The following is a 24,877-nucleotide window of genomic DNA, read 5'->3' as shown; positions in this document are numbered from 1 at the left end:
CTGTTTGACATGCAAACACATGCAGAATAGAGTTTGTAGTATCACCTCTGTTAACAAAAACATTTTTTATGAAGCAATTCATATATTGTGAGTCCACATATTGAGTACATGTCCTACAATGTCCATGTTCCCTACAATATGTAGGAAGAACAAAAAGATCAAGAAATGTAGGTTCAGGGAGCATAGACGGAATATCCAAAGTATCACGCCATTTTGTCTACCATCACAATAGTGACCCTAAAGGTTTAACTGTTGTGGGGGCTGAACAATTTGGCAACACAAAAAGAGGAGGGAACAGATTTCCCAAATTGTGTATAGGGGAATCATCTTGGATCTTCAGATTGGATACCTGAAGCCCTAAAGGGCTTAATGGATCACTATATTATGTGTCGCTCGAGTAGTTTTTTTTGCATCAAAACAGGATCTGTTGATGTTACAGGGGGGAAGTTGTAATTGTAATATGTGGTCAGCCGTACCCTCTTGCAATGTGAAGAATGGATTAGGGTGAGGGACGTCGGTCGCTGCACCTGCCATTTTGTCATATTGCATTGTAGGGATAGATTTAGATTTATTTGAGAACAGTGGTTTATTGGGTGGAGAACAATCAGAGGATTTACACTGGATGGGGTGTTTATATAGTTAATGGATAAATAACATCCTAGGATAAATATTTTATGTCACCTCAGAAAGCCATGTGGGTATAAGGGGGATGATGTTTTATACACATAGTAGATACTAGCTGTATATATGTACATGGGGGGTGATCGTTATGTATTATTCATTGCATTAGTGTTAGTAACATCTATATAGAGACCATTTAGCCCCAATTATAAGGTCCTATTTTGTGCATCACTGTAATTATATGGCTCTTCGTTTCTGAGAGCAATCTAGTAGTATTTGCTCTGCTTATTCCTTATTTTGATTTATGCCGCGTACACACTAGACTATATGCTCCATGAGCGATATCGTCTAGTGTGTCCCCGGCAGTGGTGTGCTCAATGTTGTTTATGACATTGAGCACACACACTGAACGATATCGTTCCATGCCGGCATCCTCCCTCATCCCTGAACATGGACAACCTGACGATATTGTCAGGTTGGCCTGCATGTTCCGGCAATGAATGACAGTAGTCCGCATCGTTGGACATTTACTGCGTACACACTGGAAGATATTGGACGCCAAGAATGATAACTTGGAAGATTTGAATGATATCGTTATCGTCTAGTGTGTCTACGCCAGGGCCGAAACTAGGATATCCGTCACCCGGTGCAAGGCAGCCATTTTGCGCCCCCTCCCTTCCTGTACCTGGATTTTGTCCTTGCTCCTCCATAAGGCAGTGCACTACTCAGACGTCCCTGGTATAGTAACTTACATTATTCCACACACCATAATGCCCATTACACATTATGCCACACACTGTAATGCCTATTACCAAAGTGCCACTTACATATTTGCCCAACACCATTTTATATCCCACAGTAAGGCTTCTAATTACTTTAAAATTACCTGCTCGTTGCCAGGGGGTTTATGCTCGTTGCCAGGGGTTACATGCTCGTTGCCATGGGGTTTCATGCTCGTTGCCATGGGGGTTTCATGCTCGTTGTCAGGGGATTTATGCTCGTTGCCAGGGGTGCCATGCTCGTTGCCAGGGGTTACATGCTCATTGACATGGGGTTACATGCTCGTTGCCAGGGGATTTATCCTCATTACCAGGGGTGCCAAGCTCGTTGCCAGGGGTTTCATGCTCTTTGCCAGGGGTTACATGCTCGTTTCCAGTGGGGTTTATGCTTGTTTCCGGGGGGGTTTATGCTCATTGCCAGGGGATTTCACGGGAGAAGATGCAGCTTTCAGCATCTTCTCCCGGCAGCGCCAGCGTTCCCGGCACATCTCCTTCTTCCAGCATCTAGTTGTTGGTGCAATAACAAAAAGTAAACCTTCACTGGACTGGCCTAAGAGGTCTGGCACTGAGGTCTGTGCTTTGCGCTCTGCTAACAGACACTAGAGGTCCAGTAGGACCTCTAGCATCTGTCTCTTCCTTGGTGGCGGCCATTTTTGGATGGCCGTTTTCAGCAGAGTCCAGGCGGACGGCTAGTCCACATGGAATCTGCTGAAAATGGCCATCCAAAAATGGCCACCGCCAAGGAGGAGACAGACACTAGAGGTCCAGTAAGGATTTCTAGCATTTGTCTCCTCGTTGGCGGCGGCCATTTTCAGATGGCCGCCGGATGGCTGTCAGTTTTTTTCACCCCCCTGGCAATCCCCACCCGGTGCACGTGCACCTCTAGCCTCCCCCTAGTTGCGGCCCTGGTCTACGCGGCTTCAGTTTAAATATTACAATATCACATAGAGTAGAATGAAATTAGAGATGATAGTTGCAGCTTTGTTATGGATAAAACAGGAGGCTTGTTCAAACAATACTATTTATTGATTATATTTTATTATGTATTATTGTGGAGCGGATTATCTGCGGTTAGATATTTTTATGGTATACTCGCATTCATTTTAATTATATTTTTTATTTTATTTTACTTTTTCTTATGTGTGTATGTATATATGTCTTTCTATGCATCCAGAGAGACTTATGTATATATTTATATATATTAAGGAGAATATTTGGTTTTTATATACTGACAATGTTAGATGCATAGAGAACGAAAACCCACAGCACTAATGAGATTAAGGTGCTATTGATTAACTAATAAAAATCTGGAGGGATTTAAAGAGACACTAGAGGCTAGAGTCTCCAGTCTTGAGAAAGTCCTGGTTATCCACGGGACGAAACGCGTTGACATCATCCTCCAGACACACTTTGTTCCTGCCACCATTCCGGTTCCTATTGTGACTCACTCAGACGTTTTTTATGAGCAGCTGGGAAAAGAATACAGCAGCCGCCATGTGCTTACTGTTACAGGATGCAGTGATCTTCAATCTTACCTTCAGCCGCCACCTCCTGTGAGAGGAGCACCCGGTGTAACGGACCGTGGTGTGGTCACGCTTACTAGGGGGCTGATATTGATTATACACTTGGGTGCAGCAGGACATCTGGTTACACAGACCGAGGTAACAACTACTAACTCTCCCTTAGTGGTGCCTAACCCTACCCCCCCTTACCGCTCCCTAAACCTAACCCCCCTTCCCAAAAAGAAAAAGCCTGACACTAACCCTGCTAACTGCCCTAAACCTAACTCTCCCCCCCCCCCCTCCCGCTAAGAGGACGCACGGCCCATACTTTCCTCGTCGGGCACACGTCCTCCTGGATTGTGATAGGCATCAGTATTTCAAAGCCTATCATGAATCCTTTGCCGGCGTTAAGCAGTCAGTACTGTGACCAGCAGCCGCACATAACTACATCCCTATCAAATGGCTGCTTACTAATAACCGGCGTGCTCATTCTGCAAAGTGAGGACTCTGAACTGGTTACAGTTGATTGATGTTTACTAAACAAACTACCTACAACTAAGGGCCGTATTCAATTAGCCATGAAAAATTTTGCAGCTGGCGGCAGAATGTACTTTTCGCCGACTTTGCATGTTTTGGACACAAAAACTTTTCGTGCGCGGCCCCACTTTTTGCCCTATTCAATTCCAAAGGACCCGAAAACGGGACCCGGCGAAATGCAAACAGGCAAAAAGTGCTGTCAGATTTGGGGTATTCAGCCTGACATCCCCCAAAAGATGCACTAACATTGGGGATCAATGTAGATGCCCCCGAATAGCCCTGATGAAGGTATTTGGGTTACTTAAATGCTCTCAATAGCTCCTAATTAGCGTCTTTGCACAACTAGTCCCAGCAAATTTGGGGTACTTGAAAATGGGTGCAAGCATGGTAAAAAAAAGTGAAGTTTTAAATAACATAAAAATACGCACCTTCAGCAAGCACCTGTAATAAAAAAAAAAACCTCCCCATACTTGCCAATCCCTCAAAAGCTTATTTTGCTAGTTTTTAAGTTTGTACCCTGATTTTTTTTTCACCCTTTTTCAAAGACATTTTTTGGGGTGTATTTTAGGATTTTTTTGACGGTTATGCTTTGGGGGCTGTCCCAAGGGTGCTGAGTGGTTTCCCGATGTTTGAACCCCAAAACCGCAATTCTGCACTTTTTTTTCACCATCTATTCATAGGCAAATCTTTTTCGCCTATTACATTGTATTGCGTTTTCGCATCCGCGAGAAGTATTTAGAATTGAATACGGCGATACTTTTCCACCTGGTGAAATGACATCATTGGCGAAACTTTTTCGCCGAAAATGGCTTTTCACGTCTAATTGAATACAACCCTAAGTTGCAAATATCTTTATGATAACAAAGTATCCTTATACATGGTGTGAATTCCAAGTGTGATAAATAATAGATATCTTTTTATTATTCTTGAAGCTACTGTGGTCTATATAACTATCTATGTGGACTGAGAAATTTGCTGCTCTACATCTGCAGGTTAAGGTTTTGTGTTGTATTTTTAGCATATGTTTATGTGTCTATCAATAAAACCATTATTGGTGAAATTTAAAACAAGCCTGCTCACTAATAGAGAGTAAACATATATATTTGGTTGCTATGGGCAACATCTCTTCTACAACTCACTTCTAAAAACTCTCACTTTAGTAAATTTACCCCATACAGTCACCCAGGACTAATAGTATCCAGATGGAAGATTGACAATGTTTAGATTGACCGGTAATAGGTCAACATGGTCAAAAGGATGAGAGGGACAAATGATCGAGTGTTAAAACGGTCGACAGGTTCAAATGGTCAACAACAAAGGACACTTATGTTGCTTACCTGTTAAATCTCTTTCTTCTAATCCATAGGGGGAACAGGGATAACGCTGGGGTATAGCCTGGAGAGTATAGTCTGGGCACCAAACAGTTAATTGAACAAACCCACAAGCCCAGGCTCCCTCTTCTCTATACCCTGCCGCCAGCCACTCGTGCCAGTTTAGTTAGCAAGCCCATGGCAAGGAGCAAGGCAGAGGAGGAGAAAAAGGTCAGGCACACACACAGAACCATATAGACATTGCCAGGGTACGTGTTTTCTTGGTGACCTGACCGGCTATACTCTCCAGTCGGGTGTGTCAGGGTGGGTGCCCTGTGCCCCCCTATGGAGTCAAAGAAAGACTTAAAGGTAAGCAACATAAGTCTCCTTTTCTTCTTCCTAAACTAGGAGGCACAGGGATAATGCTGGGACATCCCAAAGCTGTCCCCCTATGGGAGAGGACGCTCCTGAGCTGCAGTGAGAACTGAACGCCTGAAGGTGGTGTTCCGAAGACTCAATGGCATAAAAGTGAATAAAAGTATGAGCAGACAACCACATGGCAGCCTCACAGATTCTGCAGAAGGGCCACAATGTACTGCACAAGAAGTCCCCACTGACCGGGTGGATTGGGCAGGCACCACGGGGGACGGAAACTGAACAGACCCTGTGACAGAAGATCTGGCTGCAGAGGGAAACTCACTGGTGCGTCTATGGAGAGGCCCAGAAGATCTGCATACCACACCCGCCGTGGCCAATCCGGTGGCATCAGGATCATAGTGCCTCCTTCGAGCTTGAATTTGTGGAGAACTCAAGGAATCATCGAGACCAGAGGGAAATTGTAAATCAGAGGAAACTCCCTTGGAATCACTAGAGCGTCTACCAAGAGAACGTCAGGATCCCTGGTGCGTGAGCAGTATCTTGGTTACTTATGGTTGTAATGAGACGTGATCATGTCTAGGTCCGGTAGGCTCCAACGGAGGACCAGCAGTTGAAAGATGGTCGATTACAGCACCCACTTACCTGCGACTGCCCGGATGGCTTAAGTCCGCTTCCCAATTCTGGACACAGAGGATAAAGTCCGTGGACAGAGCTGGAAGATGTTTCACCCAACGGAGAATGCAGCATACTTCCTTCATAGCACTGTGACTACAGGTACCGCCCTGGTGGTTTACATAGGCAACCGCAGTCGCGTTGTCCGACTGTACTTTTTAACGGACGTCCCTGAAGAGGCTGTACATGGTTTGGAGTTCAACGACATTGATGGACAGCTGGCTTTCCTGAAGTGTCCAACAACCCTGGAAGGTTTGATGACACGTCACCGCTCCTCATCCCCAAAGGCTTGCATCAATGTTTGTTTTAGTTTGAGAATGGGCCAAAATGAGCCATCTGGCTTCTGGATCAGAAAAAGATTGGCGTAGAAACCCAATCCTCTCTGAGGCAGGTGGATGGGAATGAGGACTTTGGAGGCCAGGAGAGAGCAAATGGACTCCTCGAGAGCTTCTGCTTTTCCTGGCTGTACAGGAAGGCTGGTGGAAAAAAAAAATGGGATGGCAGAAGTTGTTGAAATGTTAAACTGTAGCCCTGAGACACAACGCCTCTGACCCAGGCTTCTGCCATGGCATCCATACTGCCGAAAAGAGTAGAAGCCGGCCTCCCACCCCAGGGTCCCCCGGGTGAAGACCCGCACCGTTATGTGGCAGGATTGTCTGCTGGCTTGGCAGCAGGACGTCTGGTGGACCAAGGTTGCTTACCTTGGGGCTTGGAGTCTTTGGAAACGGGACCCTGGCTTCTGAAAACCTGTTGTTCCTTTTGTCTGCAGTGCAAAGGTCAAGAAACTGATGCCCTAGTTCTGGGCAGAGCCACTGAAGGCTAGAAAGCAGACTTAGATGCCACCAGTGTAGCCACGATCTTGTCCAATTCAGGTCTGAACAGAATGTCTACTGAATAAGAAAAAGCTTCTAGCACCTTTTTGGATTGTGTCCGCCCTCCAGGTGCGCAACCAGAGCGCTATCTTGGATGCAAAGGCAGACGCCGACACCTTAGAAGTCAAAGTTCCTGTATCTATGACTGCTTTGGACAGGTAGGAAGCTGCTTCCTGAACATACCCTACCAGGGACACCAGGACTCCCCTGAGAGTACCCGAGGTAAGCCCATCCTCTAAAGCATCTGCCCAGTGGCCTACAGCTTTAGCCACTCAAGAAGACACGAGGGCTGGACGAGAAACAGCACCCACATTAACAAAAACAGTCTTCAGGAAATTTTGTAGCTTCCTATCCGTAGGATCTTTAAGCAAAGCAGTGTTAGGAATAGGAAGAAGAGACCTATTTAGATGGGCAATATGGGCATCCAGTGGGAGAGGAGACTCCCACTTAGCCCTATGCGCTTGTGGAAGAAAAAGTATTGTATTATGCGCTCACCTGTCTATAGAAAATAGAGTGTGCCAATATTGCGATATTAATCTCTATAAGAAATAAAAAAAAATTGTATACAGTATTAATTTATTTATGGGAGACACAATGCTACAATGTCTATAGTAGCTGTAAAAAGTTCTAAATGTAGATGGTTATATGGGAAAAATTAGAGACTCCTTTAGGGTGTCTCTATCCGTAGTGTCCCTCAAGAACAACCTACGTCTCCTCTATAACATATAAAAAGTCCAGCAGTGGGATATGGGTAATAGGTGTGCCCTTTGAGGGGGTTACCTTCCGTAATTAACTACGTCACCCTATAGTTAGTATGTAGTCATCAATAGTGATGTAAATAAAATTATTGGGTGAGGGATATATCCTTGTGGATAATCTGTATTGTGGTATCTGTCACCTCTGGGAATCCTGATAAGAGTCGCCCCGCTGTAGGTAGGGATGTGAGGAGACCTAGATTACTAGGCACCTCTCCATATGTAACCCATACGTTACCTAAATTGTGGTGCTGTGACACAGTCTGGTGGGGGGTGTGCCTGTTTAGCCGCGGCGTCCCGCGTGTGAGGCTTACCCGTCGATGTCTTCAAACAACTCAGTGCTCTGACACTGGCATTCTGGAGGTGAAAAAACAGTGGTGGTGTCCCGTGATGTAACCACCGGTGCAGCCGCACTCACACGGTGTCCTCCGTGCCTCCGGCTGGTGGTACAAGCGGGGGCTGGCGTCCGGATGTCTGGGTCTGTATTGTGGCGATGTGCAGAGATCCTGTCTCCAGCGGCAGCGTGGAGCTGTGCGTCAAGAGCGTTACTGTTTCTGATCAGCGTGCATATGCTGGGTCATGTGACAACGCGTTTCGGCCAATCAGGCCTTCTTCAAGGTGAGTCTGTGTTGATGTCACCTTGTTAGTATACCAGCTCTGCCCAATAGTCTTTTAGATGGGTGTCTCCCAATAATGAGCCTAAACTTGTGCAGTTCTATAAAAAAAGCCATGAGGATTATATATGGTATCAGCATTCACTATCAATATATATAAAAAATATATATTATATTGTATTTATACTTTGGATCCATTACTTTATTAGAATAAAATGTGCTGTATAAATTATAAAAATAAAAAGGTTTGTTTCTTCTTAATGAGTCATGTATTTTATTTAAAAACTGTGTGCTCGGGGGGGCGTGGCTTGGTGGACTAAGATGGTGGATGCTTTTCTCAGAGCTCCACATCCAGCACCCTAAAGTAGATTCTCCTGCTGAGTTGGAGGAACAAACCAGCCAACCTCTACTGCCCAGAGCCCCGCTGAGGATACAGGTGTCCTATTGGGTGCATCTGTGGGGCTCCCTGATGGCGTTTCAACCCGCTACCCCACACCAGAGGCCTGCCCTAGGAACCTCCCGGCGCCATTACCCTGCGCACACCAGCCTCCTCACCTGACCTGGAGTGGCATCCGGTGCCTGAGCCTGCGCCGCCGACGAGGTGACCGGCTTCCCTGCTCGCGGCCACGGCTGGACGCCGCAGGAGCACACAGCCGCGTCACCATCCTCCTTCCCCGCCGATTGCTGTAGCCGGAACTCTGGAACTCCCACTGCCCGCTCCTTGCTGCCTCCGGCTGAGTCATTGTGGTCAGCGGGCACTTCACCTCCTGCCCCCATGCAGTTTCTCCCGCCGGCGGTGCTCACCTCTTGTGGCACGGACTCCTTGTTCCCTGCTGGGCCAGCTAACTGCCTCCGTCTGAAAGCTCTGCAACCTCCCCCCCTCTGGGGACAGCCATATACAAGACCAGGATCATCTCTGCTAAGGTCTGTACTACAAAGTTGAATTGGAGACCACTCTCCATATGTGTCCACCTCCCTGTTACAGACCCTAGATATCTCACAGCACTCCTCCATCTCTACTACATCAACTGTATGAACACACTGCTCCTCTTTTTTGCATCTATATTATAATAATTATACAGTGACTGTGTGGACACATTGCTCCTTTCCTTTTTGCATATATATTAGAATAATCATACAGTGTCTGTGTGGACACATTGCTCCTCCTTTCTACATATACTGTATATATATTATAACTATTGCAAGAAGCAGCTCTCCACCTGGTCTCTCACAGTAATATTAGCTGCCTTGCAGTATATTTCCAGATGGTTCTCTTGTGCTGAAGTCCCACCTAGTGGCCACTGTCTACGATTGCATCCCATCTGCAACTATCTAATATGCTCTAGAGATACTCAGATTCGCTATATAATGGGATAATTCCAACCATACAACCTCCAGGTGTGCCTTGCTGACAAGACGTTACAACCGCCCCCGATCTCCTCCCTACGTGTTCCTATACCTATTGTCCATCTCCGCCAATATGCCTAGAAACCAAAAATCGGGCTCTCAAGGCCTTGTGTCCTATTTTAAAGCAAACCAGGTCAATGACTCTCAAAGACCTCCTTCTACCCCGTCTCTAGGAGGTGCTTCTGATGTCGAATCGGAGTCAGTTGACCTAGCGGCTCCATCTACCAAAGCAGATATTGCTGCAATCTTCACTGAGATGCGTAGTTTTCATCAAACAATACACGACGAAGTCCACAAGGCTATCTCCGGCCTCCAGTCTGAAATTACTGACATAGGTTCCCGTGTGGATGCTCTTGAGAGGAAACAAGAAGAGATTATTAATTTCCAACAGATGTCTGAGCAAGATAATATCCAACTGATGCGGGACTTTGTGTTGCTCGCTGACAAACAGGAGGACCTTGATAACAGGGGGCGAAGAAATAACATCAGGATTCGTAATATCCCTGAATCCGTGGAGCCTGCCCACCTCGAAGATTATCTCCTACGGCTCTTCCGCTCCCTTGCCCCTACCATCCCGGATGATATGCTCCTCCTCGACAGAGCTCACCGGGCCCTCCGACCTCGCTCCCAAACATCTGAGTCACCGAGAGACGTAATTCTCCGTTTCCACTATTTTAAGGCGAAAGATCAGGTTTGCTCCCAGGCCAGACGTTCCCCAGATGTTGCCTTTGAGGGTACTAAGCTGTTAATCTTCCAGGACCTTTCTCCTCTTACCTTATCAAAACGACGTTAGCGTTAGCGACGTCAAAATGAAGGACATTACCAGAATACTACGCGACCACAACGTCCGCTGTCGCTGGGGCTTCCCCTTCAGTCTGCAGGTTCGATCAGGAGACAAATTCCTCACTGCAAGGTCTCCAGATGAAGCCCTACGTCTACTTTCTCAATTACATCTCCCTCTCCCTGGACCTCCCACCACAAATGGTCCTCCCAAAGGCGACACAGGGCCCTCACCCACAAAGGTCCCCAGACCCCCGATGAAGGATGTGGCGCCCTTATCCCAACAAGCCCCGAAGAATGTATGGCATACAGTTAGCGATAGCCCTAATCTTTCCGCAGTGACCTGACTTATCTATCGTTCCCTCTCTGCTACCTAATATTTTTCCCTACTTGGGAACTAGGTCCTATTATTGGACTTTAAACTTCATCACGTTTCAAGAATCCATATTGTTGATGCAGATCTCAGGTTATATCTCTAGTTTTGCAATGTTTTATTTCGTTATATTCTAGAAATAATGCTTTTTATCTCAGTTACCATGTCCTCCTGGGTAAACTAATATATTTCTTAGATTCACTGTTCTCTCATGGAGTAAGTTAACCCCCTAACGTGTTACTACCAATATCCCCCATAGCCTTATCCCAATCATTCTTATAAGTTTTGAGGCAATTTATACTGTAGATCGGAGGTTTATTATTCTGCCTCTGACGTTCCTATGGTACATCAAATTTTATTATCTGCCGTAACTATCTTTCTAGAAATATTCATAAAAGTTCTATGTTGTTAAATTTGTACATTTTGATGATGGCCAATTTTTTGATCTATCCTGGCTAATGCCCTTCCATATAGTATTTAAACTATAAATGTGTCTCCTAGGAATACTTATTGTTTTGTCTATTGTTGTGTTTATTTTATGTTGCTGCAGCAATAGGTAGAATATTTTATTGTACTTATTGTTATTGAGTTTTATTACTTCTATTGTACTCCATTCTTGCCTCATCGACCACACCATTTTTATATGGCCTCTGTAGGTTGTCCTCTCCCCTCACCCTTTCTCTCCCCCCCTCTTAACCAACAGTATTAGTCACCGACCCCTCCTGACCACCCTCCCAGTGGTGGTTATATTGCCATCCTCCTTCCCCTAACTCACCGTGTTGTCTTCTTGTGTCGTCTTTGTTATCGATTCACACCTGGAGCTTGTTCTCCACCTTACTATTGCCTTGTAGATTAGTGCCACTCCTTTGGCACCTCTGACCACTCACCCCCAAGCGGTTACAATGACCGGCCTCGGACATCCTAGGCTCCTTAGCCAATTACTCCCGTGGGTCCGACCACAAGGACGGGGCCTTCCCCGTTCCTCTTTTCTTTCCCTTTCTTCTCTTTCTTTCTTCTTTTCCTGAGACCGAAGTCCGGACTTTCTGGTACACTACTCATCTATTCTCTTTTGACCACTACTTGATAACCGTTTTATACACACCCCCATGACCACCAAACTAGCCTCTGAGATTACAGAATATTTTTCTCTAAATTCTAACCCTACAATCTCTCCCCAGCTTCTCTGGGATGCCCACAAAGCAGTGATCTGAGGGTCTTTGATTAAGTCTGCGGCTTTTGCCAAGAGGGCCAGAAGCAAGAGGCTTCTTGAGCTTATGGATCTCGTTGCTCGTCTAGACAAAATTCACAGAACATCGGGACTGGCGGATGACTATCGTGATCTTGTTGCCGCCAGAGGTGAACTTGGTCTCCTCCTTACAGCAAAAGCTGAGACTTCTCTTAAATGGCTTAATCAAACATTTTACGAAAAGGGGGATAAAGCTGACAGAATACTGGCATCTAGATTATGATCCAAACTCTCGCAGAACAATGTTCTGACAATTAAATCCAGCTCAGGTGTTCCTATTAGAGATCCCTTACACATTACTGAGGAATTTTGTAAATTTGACACTAATCTATATAACCTTTCGTCTTCTCCAGGCAGTTCATTACCCGCTGTGGACTCAGGGCTTCATTCAGAGCCGCTCGTAAGCGGCCGCTCGTTCGTTCCGAGCGATGTTCGCACAACTGCGCATGCGTACGGATCGTAATACGCATGCGCAAACCAGTCAGTGCGGCCGAAAATCGTTTGTTCGCTAAATAGCGAATGCCTGCTATGTTGAGTGACAAGAGGAGGCGTATGTGGGTGGTAACAGGGGAAGGTGCTTGAAAACGGGGAGTGGAGATCCGAACGCAGGCGTGCTTAAAGGTCAAAACGGGCGTTTTAAGGGTGTGCATAATTAATACAGCAGCGTCATTGACCACGTCACTTGGTTATTTTATAGCCAGAACTGCTTGCAAGATAGCGGTAGGAAAACCAACCACAAGAATAGCGAGCAGTTCATACGCTGTTCGATGTACTCGATTAATCTAATAAATAGCGGACATGACGTAGGATGCGAGCGGCCAGGGGGCGTATTTTTCCAAAAAACGACCGCATGTTTTGTTCGCTCGTTCAGACCTAGAGGTGTGAACAGACCGCAAAGAGCGAACGGTTGATTTGAATAGCCACCCCCTTTTTCTGAACGAGCGAGCACAAATAGCGTCCGGCTCTGAATCAGACCCTCAGTACAAAACTTTTTAGCCAGCTGTCATTTACCTAAATTATCCTCTTCAGTCCTTGAATGTTTAAACGTTGCAATTGAACCGCAGGAGATCTTAGAGGTGATAGGGAACCTTAAAGCAAATAAGGCCCCTGGCCCCGACGGCTTTACAGCTACTTACTATAAATTCTTTGCCCCCCTGCTCTCCCCTCATCTTGCCACGGTGTTCAATGGTGTGATGTCTGGTGGTTCTTTCTCCAGAGAGGCCCTTGAGGCCAGGATTATTGTTATTCCCAAAGAAGGTAAGGACCACTCCAATTGTGCCCATTACAGACCCATCTCGCTGTTGAACACCGATGTCAAGATTTATGCAAAGATACTTGCCAACCGCCTGAATTCAGTGCTGCCTGACTTGGTCCATAACGATCAGGTCGGCTTTATACCAAGGAGGCAAGCCAGAGACAACACTAGGCGAGTTGTTAGTCTCATTCACTCTATCAATTCTACTCAAACCCCAGCCCTGGTGCTCTCCCTGACGCTGAGAAGGTCTTTGATCGGATCTGCTGGCCCTTCATGTTTCAAACTCTGAGGGCCTCCGGCTTAGGTGGTAATTTCCTCCAGGGCATCCTGTCCCTATACTCTACCCCTTCAGCTAGGGTCTCCGTTAATGGTCTTCTCTCGTCCCCTTTTCGTATAACTAATGGCACTAGACAGGGGTGCCCTTTGTCGCCTCTGATCTTTGCCCTTGTTATTGAACCCCTTGCAGTGCAAATACACCTTGACTCGGATATTAGGGGTGCGTCACTTGGAAAGTCTGAATACAAAATATCTCTTTTCGCTGATGACGTGCTCCTAACCTCTCCTCATACATCTCTCCCAAAACTTATTCAAGTTTTGACTGACTACGGCTCAGTTTCGGGTTATAAGGTCAACTTTTCTAAAACCAAGTCTCTTGCACTTAATATGACACATAGGGCCTTGGATCTCCTGAGTTACAATTATAACTTTTCCTGGCGCCCCTCTAAAATTAAATATTTAGGAGTCTTCATAACAAACAGTTACGACACTTTATACTCTGCAAATTTCCCCCCTATGCTTAAAAAAATTAAACTGGACCTTCTTCGATGGCGTGATTTAATAATCTCCTGGTTAGGCAGGATAGCAGCAATCAAGATGAACCTTGTGCCTAGATTACTTTACCGCTTCCAGACCCTCCCTGTTGTTGTTCCCAAATCAATTTTATTGCAAATACACAGATGGGTTGTCCAATTCGTATGGAAATCCAAACCTCCCCGCATCGGTTTCCTGACTCTTTGTCGTCCCACCACTAATGGGGCAAATGGATTTCCCGATATTAACCTTTATTACTATGCTACCCATTTAAGTCAGGCAATAGCCTGGTTTACATTATCTCAAATACCCCGCTGGGTGGAAATTGAAACTAAGTTGTGTAATGTCTCCTCCATATCTACAATTATAGGCTTGGCTTCGCCTGATAGACCCCAATCTGCTCGCTCACACCCGGTTATCTCCTTTACATGCTCTATATGGGATTACTGTAAATCCCATTTTAACATCACAACCTACCCATCCCCCATTACCCCTATATGGTCGAACCCAGCATTCTCCCCAGGTTTCAACCTTGCCCGTTTTTCTTCATGGATTAAAGGTGGGGTCAGGGTGGTATCTGATTTCTGTGAGTCGGATAGATGCGCCCCTCTGGATTCCCTACAGAATAAATTTAATATATTTTCTGTTAATACTTTTACTTATATTCAAATACGTCACTTTATTAATTCTTTTCCCATTAACTCAATTGTTAGATCTTTAACACCTTATGAGTCTTTATGTCTCCGCAATCCTCTTATGAAAGGTATTATATCTGTCATCTATAATCTTTTATTGAACGTAAATTTATCAGATACACCTGACCATGAACTTCAGTGGGAAAAGGATCTGGGGAGCCCACCGGATGAGGACACATGGTCTGTGGTGCGGGAGAGGGTATCCAAATCTTATATTTCCACCTTAATAAAGGAAAATGCTTACAAGATATACTACAGATGGTACCTGGTGCCTGTCCGCCTGCATAGTATGCATCACCTAGCATCTGATCGTTGCTGGAGAGATTGCGATGAGGCAGGCACCTACATTCACACATGGTGGTCATGCCCTAAAGTAGCCAAATTTTGGGATGAGGTTGCTGTCCTCCTTTTGGAAATACTAAAAATACCACTGACTAAATCTCCCTGGTCTTTTCTCCTTGGCTGTCCACTCGAGGGCCTCAACCCACATGCTGATAAGCTTTCTTCACATATCCTAAACGCAGCTCGTTGCTTAGTTGCAAGGCACTGGAAAGATATCAACCCTCCTCCTCGCCAACAACTCATAAATAAAATTTGGCATGTGGCGGCCATGGAGAAAATCTCAGCGTATCTCCATAACACCTCCCATAAGTTTCTATAGTTTGGGGTGACTGATTTCTTTATAATAACACCACACCACATGGATCCCTAGCCTCAGGCTTTTCAAACCTACTACTTTAATGATCATAGTCCACCTATTATCTGTTTAATTCTGGACTCGGTCTCCTCTTTAACTCCCATGTCCCTCCCAATATATTTTTCCCCTTCTTTCTCTTTCCTCTCTTTACCCCCTACATAGTTCTGCTTTCCACGTATATTTTTCCAATATTTTGTATTGCTCTATATGATCTATTCTACTTAGATTGGAGTGTTGATATATGTGCTAACATGATATCATATTGTTTTGTCGATCTGAATATTTCATATACCTCTTTATTGGATTATATATAGTTGTATTATTTTACTTCTGTAAAATTTACAAATAAATCTGTTAAAAACAAAACAAAACTGTGTGCTCAACATTTTTTGCATATGGAAGTGTGCATTGAGAAAAAAAGTTCAATGATAGAAAATTGTAAGAAATAGAATCTGACAGTTAATGATTAATGGATATTAATATAAACTAAACGAAAAAAGGAAAGAAAAAAGAAAGTAGAAAATAGAACAAAAGGAGAAAGAAGAAAGAATAAGAGGACAAAGAAAAATATATATTTATTTAATGTGTCAATATCTTTTAGAGTATTTTATTTGATCAGCATTTTATTGTTAAATTCGATGTTCATCCCTTTGGGGGTTATAGTCTGTAAAATGTAGACCAATTTCATCTCATTTCTATCTAAAATTTTCATATAATCACCCCCCTCCAGTTGATCTGTGGCTGTTCTATTGCTATAAAGATTAGATTCGTGGGGTCTGAATTGTGAGCCTCTTTAAAATGTTTGGAAACACTGTGATTATCATAGCCAATCTTGATGTTCCTTATATGTTCATATATACGCTTTTTTAGGGGTCTGATGGTGCGACCGATATACTCAAGGCCGCACCCACATCTTTGTAAGTAGATGACGCCTCGAGATTCACATGACATGGCCTGTTTAATTTTAAAATCCTTATTAACTGTAGATGAATGAAAATATAATGACTTTTTAAGAGTATGAATGTGTGCAGTCTTACATCCTGTGCACTTTCCACAGTAATGGAAACCACCTGTGTGTATTGTATTGGGTAATTGCTGTTGAATGAATGATCATGGAGGAATGTGATTCTTCACTATTTTGGATTTAATATCAGGTGCCTTTCTATACACAATATTCGGTGTTCTACCAAGAACTTGATTCAGATCCTCATCCTGTAACAACAAATCCCAATGTTTATATAAAATCTTGTTGACCTGATATGCTGATTTGTTATATTGAGTAATGAAATGTACTTTTTGTTGTTGAGGTGTTAGCATCGTAGTGTCCTTCGTTTTGGATTGTAGTGTAGCGTTCCTATCTAACCTTTCTGTTGCTTGGAATGCTTGTTCTACCAAAATAGGGTCATACAGTTTATCTTTAAATTGGGAACTCATCTCCAACCCTTGTTTATGATAATCCTCGATTTTTGAGCAATTCTTCCGGATCCTCCTAAACTGGCCTTTGGGTATATTTGCTAGCCAACTTCTGTGATGTCCACTGGTGAATAAGATATAACTGTTGACATCTACATTCTTTTTGTATGTCCTGGTGTGTAGTTTGTTTTGATCAATGTATATCTCTAAATCCAGGAATACTGCTTGACTTCTAATTTGTGTGGTAAATTTGAGATTTTGATCATTATCCCCCATATGGTCTAGGAAGGCATCAAGTGTAGATTTGCTTCCCTTCCATATGAAGATAATGTAGTCTATGTATCTCCGCCATAGGATCAAGTTCTCACCCCAGCCATTCCCCCCGCCCATATGTGCTCTTCCTCCCACTTGCCCATAAACAGGTTGGCATAGCTAGGGGCCACCCTCGATCCCATGGCGGTACCCGTGGTCTGTAGATAGAATGTATCAACAAACCACAGGTAGTTGTGATGCAATATAAAATCAATTGCATCAATAATGAATTTAATTTGGGTCTGATCCAGATCTTCATCCTTATCTAGAAAGTATTTGATACTTTCTAGGCCTTGTGTATGTCTAATGACAGAATATAGTGAACATACATCACTGGTAATTAACCAATAATCAGGCTGCCAGTCTATAGTATCCAAGGTGTTTATGATATCTGTACTATCCCTGATGTATGATGGTAATTGTCCTACAATTCCTTGTAAAAAAACAATCTGTATACTGAGCTAGGTTCGACGTGAGTGATTTAATGCCTGAAACTATTGGGCGTCCGGGTGGGTTAACTGGGTCTGTGTATTTTCGGAAGAAAATAAAACACGGGTATAATCAGATGTGGGTTAGTTAGGAATTGTAATTCTTGTTTAGATAAGATCCCTTCATTAAACCCTTGTTTCAGTATATCATCTAATTCGGTCTTATATTTTATTGTGGGATCTCCCTTTAATACATGATATGTGTCAGTATCTCTTAGAATGTTATATGCTTCTGCAATGTATTTAGATTTCTCCATGATCACAATCCCTCCCCCCTTGTCCGCTGGTTTGACCACAATGTTTTCAGGCATTAAATAGTTTCAGGCATTAAATCACTCACGTCGAACCTAGCTCAGTATACAGATTGTTTTTTACAAGGAATTGTAGGACAATTACCATCATACATCAAGGATAGTACAGATATCATAAACACCTTGGATACTATAGACTGGCAGCCTGATTATTGGTTAATTACCAGTGATGTATGTTCACTATATTCTGTCATTAGACATACACAAGGCCTAGAAAGTATCAAATACTTTCTAGATAAGGATGAAGATCTGGATCAGACCCAAATGAAATTCATTATTGATGCAATTGATTTTATATTGCATCACAACTACCTGTGGTTTGATGATACATTCTATCTACAGACCACGGGTACCGCCATGGGATCGAGGGTGGCCCCTAGCTATGCCAACCTGTTTATGGACAAGTGGGAGAAAGAGCACATATGGGGGGGCATGGCTGGGGTGAGAACTTGATCCTATGGCGGAGATATATAGACGACATTATCTTCATAGGGAAGGGAAGCAAATCTACACTTGATGCCTTCCTAGAACATATGGGGAATAATGATCAAAATCTCAAATTTACCACACAAATTAGCAGAAGTCAAGCAGTATTCCTGGATTTAGAGATATACATTGATCAAAACAAACTACACACCAGGACATACAAAAAGAATGTAGATGTCAACAGTTATATCTTATCCACCAGTGGACATCACAGAAGTTGGCTAGCAAATATACCCAAAGGCCAGTTTAGGAGGATCCGGAGGAATTGCTAAAAAAATCGAGGATTATCATAAACAAGGGTTGGAGATGAGTTCCCAATTTAAAGATAAACTGTATGACCCTATTCTGGTAGAACAAGCATTCCAAGCAACAGAAAGGTTAGATAGGAACGCTATACTACAATCCAAAACGAAGGACACTACGATGCTAACACCTCAACAAAAAGTATATTTCATTACTCAATATAACAAATCATATGATCAGGTCAACAAGATTTTATATAAAACATTGGGATTTGTTGTTACAGGAGGAGGATCTGAATCAAGTTCTTGGTAGATCACCGAATATTGTGTATAGAAAGGCACCTGATATTAAATCCAAAATAGTGAAGAATCACATTCCTCCAAGATCATTCATTCAACAGCAATTACCCAATACACACAGGTGGTTTCCATTACTGTGGAAAGTGCACAGGATGTAAGACTACACATATTCATACTCCTAAAAAGTCATTATATTTTCATTCATCTAGTTAATAAGGATTTTAAAATTAAACAGGCCATGTCATGTGAATCTCGAGGCGTCATCTACTTACTAAGATGTGGGTGCGGCCTTGAGTATATCGGTCACACCATCAGACCCCTAAAAAAGCGTATATATGAACATATAAGGAACATAAAGATTGGCTATGATAATCACAGTATTTCCAAACATTTTAAAGAGGTGCACAATTCAGACCCCACGAATCTAATCTTTATAGCAATAGAACAGCCACAGATCAACTGGAGGGGGGGGGGGGGTGATCATATGAAAATTTTAGATAGAAATGAGATGAAATGGGTCTACATTTTACAGACTAATGACCCCCAAAGGGATGAACATCAAATTTAACAATAAAATTCTGATCAAATAAAATACTCTAAAAGATATTGACACATTAAATAAATATTTATTTTTCTTTGGCCTCTTATTCTTTCTCCTTTTGTTCTCTTTTCTCTTTTTTCGTTTAGTTTAGTTAATATTAATATCCATTAATCATTGTCAGATTCTATTTCTTACAAGTTTCTATCATTGAATTTTTTTTCTCAATGCACACTTCCATATGGAAAAAATGTTGAGCACAGTTTTTAAATAAAATACATGACTCATTAAGAAACAAACCTTTTTATTTTTATAATTTATACAGCACATTTTATTCTAATAAAGTAATGGATCCAAAGTATAAATACAATATAATATATATTTTTTATATATATCAATAGTGAATGCTGATACCATATATAATCCTCATGGCTTTTTTTATAGAACTGCACAAGTTTAGGCTCATTATTGGGAGACACCCATCTAAAAGACTATTGGGCAGAGCTGGTATACTAACAAGGTGACATCAACACAGACTCCACCTTGAAGAAGGCCTGATTGGCCGAAACGCGTTGTCACATGACCCAGCATATGCACGCTGATCAGAAACAGTAACGCTCTTGGCGCACAGCTCCACGCTGCCGTTGGAGACAGGATCTCTGCACATTGCCACAATACAGACCCAGACATCCGGACGCCAGCCCCCGCTTGTACCACCAGCCGGAGACACGGACGACACCGGGTGAGTGTGGCTGCACCGGTGGTTACATCACGGGACACCACCAGTTTTTTTCACCTCCAGAATGCCAGTATCAGAGCACGGAGTTGTTTGAAGACATCGACGGGTAAGCCTCACACGCGGGACGCCGCGGCTACACAGGCGCACCCCCCCCACCAGACTGTGTCACAGCACCACAATTTAGGTAACGTATGGGTTACATATGGAGAGGTGCCTAGTAATCTAGGTTTCCTCACATCCCTACCTACAGTGGGGCGACTCTTATCAGGATTCCCAGATGTGACAGATACCACAATACAGATTATCCACAAGGATATATCCCTCACCCAATAATTTTATTTGCATCACTATTGATGACTACATACTAACTATAGGGTGACGTAGTTAATTACGGAAGGTAACCCCCTCAAAGGGCACACCTATTACCCATATCCCACTGCTGGACTTTTTATATGTTATAGAGGAGACGTAGGTTGTTCTTGAGGGACACTACGGATAGAGACACCCTAAAGGAGTCTCTAATTTTTCCCATATAACCATCTACATTTAGAACTTTTTACAGCTACTATGGACATTGTAGCATTGTGTCTCCCATAAATAAATTAATACTGTATACAATTCTTTTTTATTTCTTATAGAGATTAATATCACAATATTGGCTATATATTCTATAGATAGGTGAGCGCATAATACAATACTTTTTCTTCTATATACGACTTTTGGAGATAGGACGTCTCCAGTATTAAGCTGCTCCCTTACTAACTCTATATACGTTCCTCTGAGCGCTATTCACAAATATCTACGCGCTTGTGGGAGAAGTTAAAAGTAGCAATGCCCTTAGAAACCTGAAAGCGTCAAATGGGGCGAGTCCACGCCATCGCTAGGTCTTCCAATCACGTCAAAGACGGAAATTATGTTAGTCTTCTTTCTTTTGCCTCCTAAATACAGATGCTTTGGATTTAAGAGGTTGCTTGGAATCTTGTACCAGGAGAATGGATTTTACTGCTCTGCTAAGAGCCTCTACATCTACTGGAGATATAACCGCCTCTGGGAATGAAGTCTCAACTGTGGAAATAGAAGCACTAGCTTCCCTGTTCGAGGAAACCTCAGACTCCAAACCTCCCACAGATAGTAGCGTAGAGCTCTCTCGTGCAGCAGCCTTGCATCTGGGAGCGCTATCCTTATCTAGCTTCTGCTGAAAAGATGGAAACACCTGAGCAAGCCCCTGTACAGACTGAGAAAATTATTGCATCCAAGGTGGCTCCACCATAGGAAGCTGAGGTGTAGAGCCAGGGATAGGGGGCACTGGAGCTGCCAGCCATCTACTAACTGTGACATCCCCTGCGTCATCCTAGATGCCCAAGCTGGTTCCTGCAGCTAAAGTCACCTCCTGTTGCAGGGCCGTAAAGCAACAAGGCCATCCTGCTCCGGGTTCAGTCTTATTTCTGTACATCTTTGTCACAGAAATCCCCACACAAAGTTTAACAGTGGTGCTCAAGGGGTAGGTAAAATGGATCCAAAAAGTGCTATATATGTAATAAATATACAGAGAGCTGTACTCACCAACTGCAAGGTATGTTCCCCACGTGACCAGTAACCACAGGAGGTAGACAGACCCAGAGCAGAAGTACTAACACTCACAATCACACAGACCACTCAATTCTAGCAGAATGTGGGCAAATAGTGCTCAACTATCCAGCTAAATTAGAAGGAAAATATATCTAATCTATCTCTAGGCCACTAGGAGCAGGTTATAAGAGACTGGAGCCCAGCTTTTCTCCACGTGCTGTGCTGAGTCAGGCTGTGGAGAAACTGGCCTCCCAGCATCCCAGTGGAGCAGAAAGGGGAGGATAATGCCTGGGGCTTGATGTCTGCAGACACCTGACAACTGTGGAGACATCTGCGTACCTGTGTCTGCCAATTTGGAGATCTTTTCTGGTGTCAGAAAAATCCTCTGCTGCTGGGAATCCAACAGTGCTCCCACATGGAGCATCCTCTGTGATGGAATCAGTGATGACTTCTTCCAAATGATTAACCATTCATGAGTCTGTAGAACAGATATTGTAAGCTGCAGATGTTGGAGGAGTACTTCTGGAGACCCCGCTAACAGGAGGATGTCCAGATATGGTAGCAGTCGGACACCCTGTCCCCGCAGATGGGCCGCCATGATAGCCATAACCTTGGTAAACATCCGGGGTTCAGTGGATAGGCCAAAGGGCAGAGCCCAAAACTGGAAATGTTGCTGCTGTACAGCAAACCAGAGAAAAAACTGGTGAGATAAAGCAATCGGAATATGCAGGCATGCATCCTGAATCTCCAGTGACACCATAAAATCCCCAAGTTCCATAGCCAGTATAATTGAGCGTAGGGTTTCCATCCTGATTCGAGGTACCCTGAGGAATTTGTTCAGGGACTTGAGAATGAGGATAGGCCGACAGGATCCGTTCGGTCTCTGAACCAGAAAGATTGAAGTAATAACCCGTTCCTCTCTGAGGTAACGGGACAGTGATGACTACTCCTGCTTGAAGCAAGGATTGTTGTAATGCCTTGTCTTTGTCTGACAGAGGACTTGTGTAGAAAAACTGATGGGAGGCCTTCTGTGAAAGGAGAGAGCGTACCCATGAGAGACCACTTCTCTTACCCAAGTGTCTGTGCTGGTCTGACACCAGCACTGGGTGAACTGAAGAATTCGACCTCCCACCCTGGGAACCCCCAAGGGGAGGCCCGTCCAGTCAGCCTGAGGACTTGTCATCAGACTTGGCCACCGGACATCTGGTACTCCAGGCCTGCTTCTTGGGCTAGGTAGTCTTTTTGAGGGCTGACTACCTAGGAAAGAGGACTAACCCTTAGGCTTACATTGGGGCCGAAAGGACGAGGTCAGAGATCGTGAAGAAGTAGATGCCGAAGGCAGACATGCAGACTTAGCCGCTGCCAACATATCCACAAATCTTGTACAGGTCGGGACCAAACAAGATCTTGCCATTATAAGGCAAACACTCTAATCCTTTCTTAGAGTCCGCATCCACTCTCCAATAGCGCAGCCATAAGGAACATAGAGTTAACACCACAGCAGCCAAAATCCTGGAAGTTAAGAGGATGACATCCAACGCAGCCTCATTAATATATGCAGCTGAATCACAGAGATAACCCACTAGAGTCCCTTGATCTGTGGAAGCATCTGAAGGAAAGGACTCCTCTAAGGAGTCTGCCCGGAACTCCATAGCCTTGGCCACCCAGGAGATAGCCATGGCCGGCCTGGCAATTGCCCCTGAAAGAGAATACATTGACTTTAAACAAACCTCTACCTTCCTATCCATAGTATCCTTTAAGAAGGATATGGATGGCATAGGTAGAGTAGCACTTTTAATTAAGCGTGTCACAAAAGCCACTGCAGGAGGAGATTCCCATTTGGTACAATGTTCCTCAGGAATGAGATATGCATAAGCCAGGCGTCATTGAGGCTGGTATCGCTTCCCAGGCAATTACCAAGCCACTTCCATGTGCTCTACTAGCTGATCAAATAAAGGAAATTCCGCAGAGGTAACCTTTATTTCCTAGAACAGAGCAGGTTTGGAACGGGGAGTAGGCAGTCCATCCTCCTCTATGACTATGGCCGAATGGACAGCATGAATCAGAGCCAGAATATCGATCTTAGACCTAGATTCCTCCTCTCCCAGAGAGGGCTCAGAGTCATCCGCATCTAAAATCTCCCAGTCATCATCATAATATAGTGTAGACTGAGATGACGGCATAGGCCTTTTAGCTGGTCTAAGGTGTTTGTCCCCCCTGCAACATAGCCTGAAGGGCAGTAGGAGGTAGCTGCCAGGTTCTGCACTGTAGTAGAAAGTGTATTCACCCGTGAAGGCAGTCCCTGTGCATGGGTGCAACCGGTGGAGGCAGTTCCTGTGAGGGGAAAAACCGCTTGCTGTTGAAACCGTATAGAGGGAAAAACACAGGTGGTACTGCCAAACGCCCTGCAATGGACGCCCAAAGGAGGCTCCTGCGAGGTGGCTGAGACTACAGAGGAGACTGGAGGATTATAACACCTCACACATAATCCCTCTAGCACCAGGTCTCCCACACCTAACCCTGCTGCACATGATTAACAGGACAGCAGGGCTGGAGCAGAATCATGTACATCATCCCCCACTTTCAGATATTATAGTGAAGGAAGTGTACACTGTATGTGACAAACCAGAGATATTAATATAAATGAGAAATTATATATATATATATATATATACACACACACACATATACACACACACACACACACACACACACACACACACACACACACACCCTGACAAACATGTACTGTAAAGGGCTCAGAAAGAAAGGAAAGTTATAGCAATAATTGACAGGATGACTTATGAAAGACAGGCAGCGCTAGCATAAAGTCACATATAATGCAGAAAAAACACCTGCACAATGGCACTACAAATCAACTACCCAGACTTAATGTCTGGTAGGCTATAGTGCTACATACGCTGCCAAGGATGTGAGGTATGTAGGGGGACCTGGGCTACGCAACATCCCTGAGGAATCTGCAACTTTCAGTGAAAGAAAATGGCCGCCGGAGACCTCAGATGGGGCGTACCCGTAGAGGGAGTGCTGCCTCAGCTAAGCCAGACCGCAGAGGGGGAGGAACCAGCTGTAAAACAGGGTAAATTGCCTGCCCTGGCTGGCAATTAACCTCAGGGACGCTGGTTCGCACACCAGCTAAGTCCCCCTGTGGTCCAGTG

Source organism: Taudactylus pleione, unplaced genomic scaffold (assembly GCF_031769625.1).
Source record: "Taudactylus pleione unplaced genomic scaffold, aTauple2 ptg000638l, whole genome shotgun sequence".
In the NCBI taxonomy this organism is placed as follows: Eukaryota; Metazoa; Chordata; class Amphibia; order Anura; family Myobatrachidae; genus Taudactylus; species Taudactylus pleione.
The sequence above is the reverse complement of the archived record's forward strand: the minus strand, read 5'-3'. Positions refer to the sequence as shown.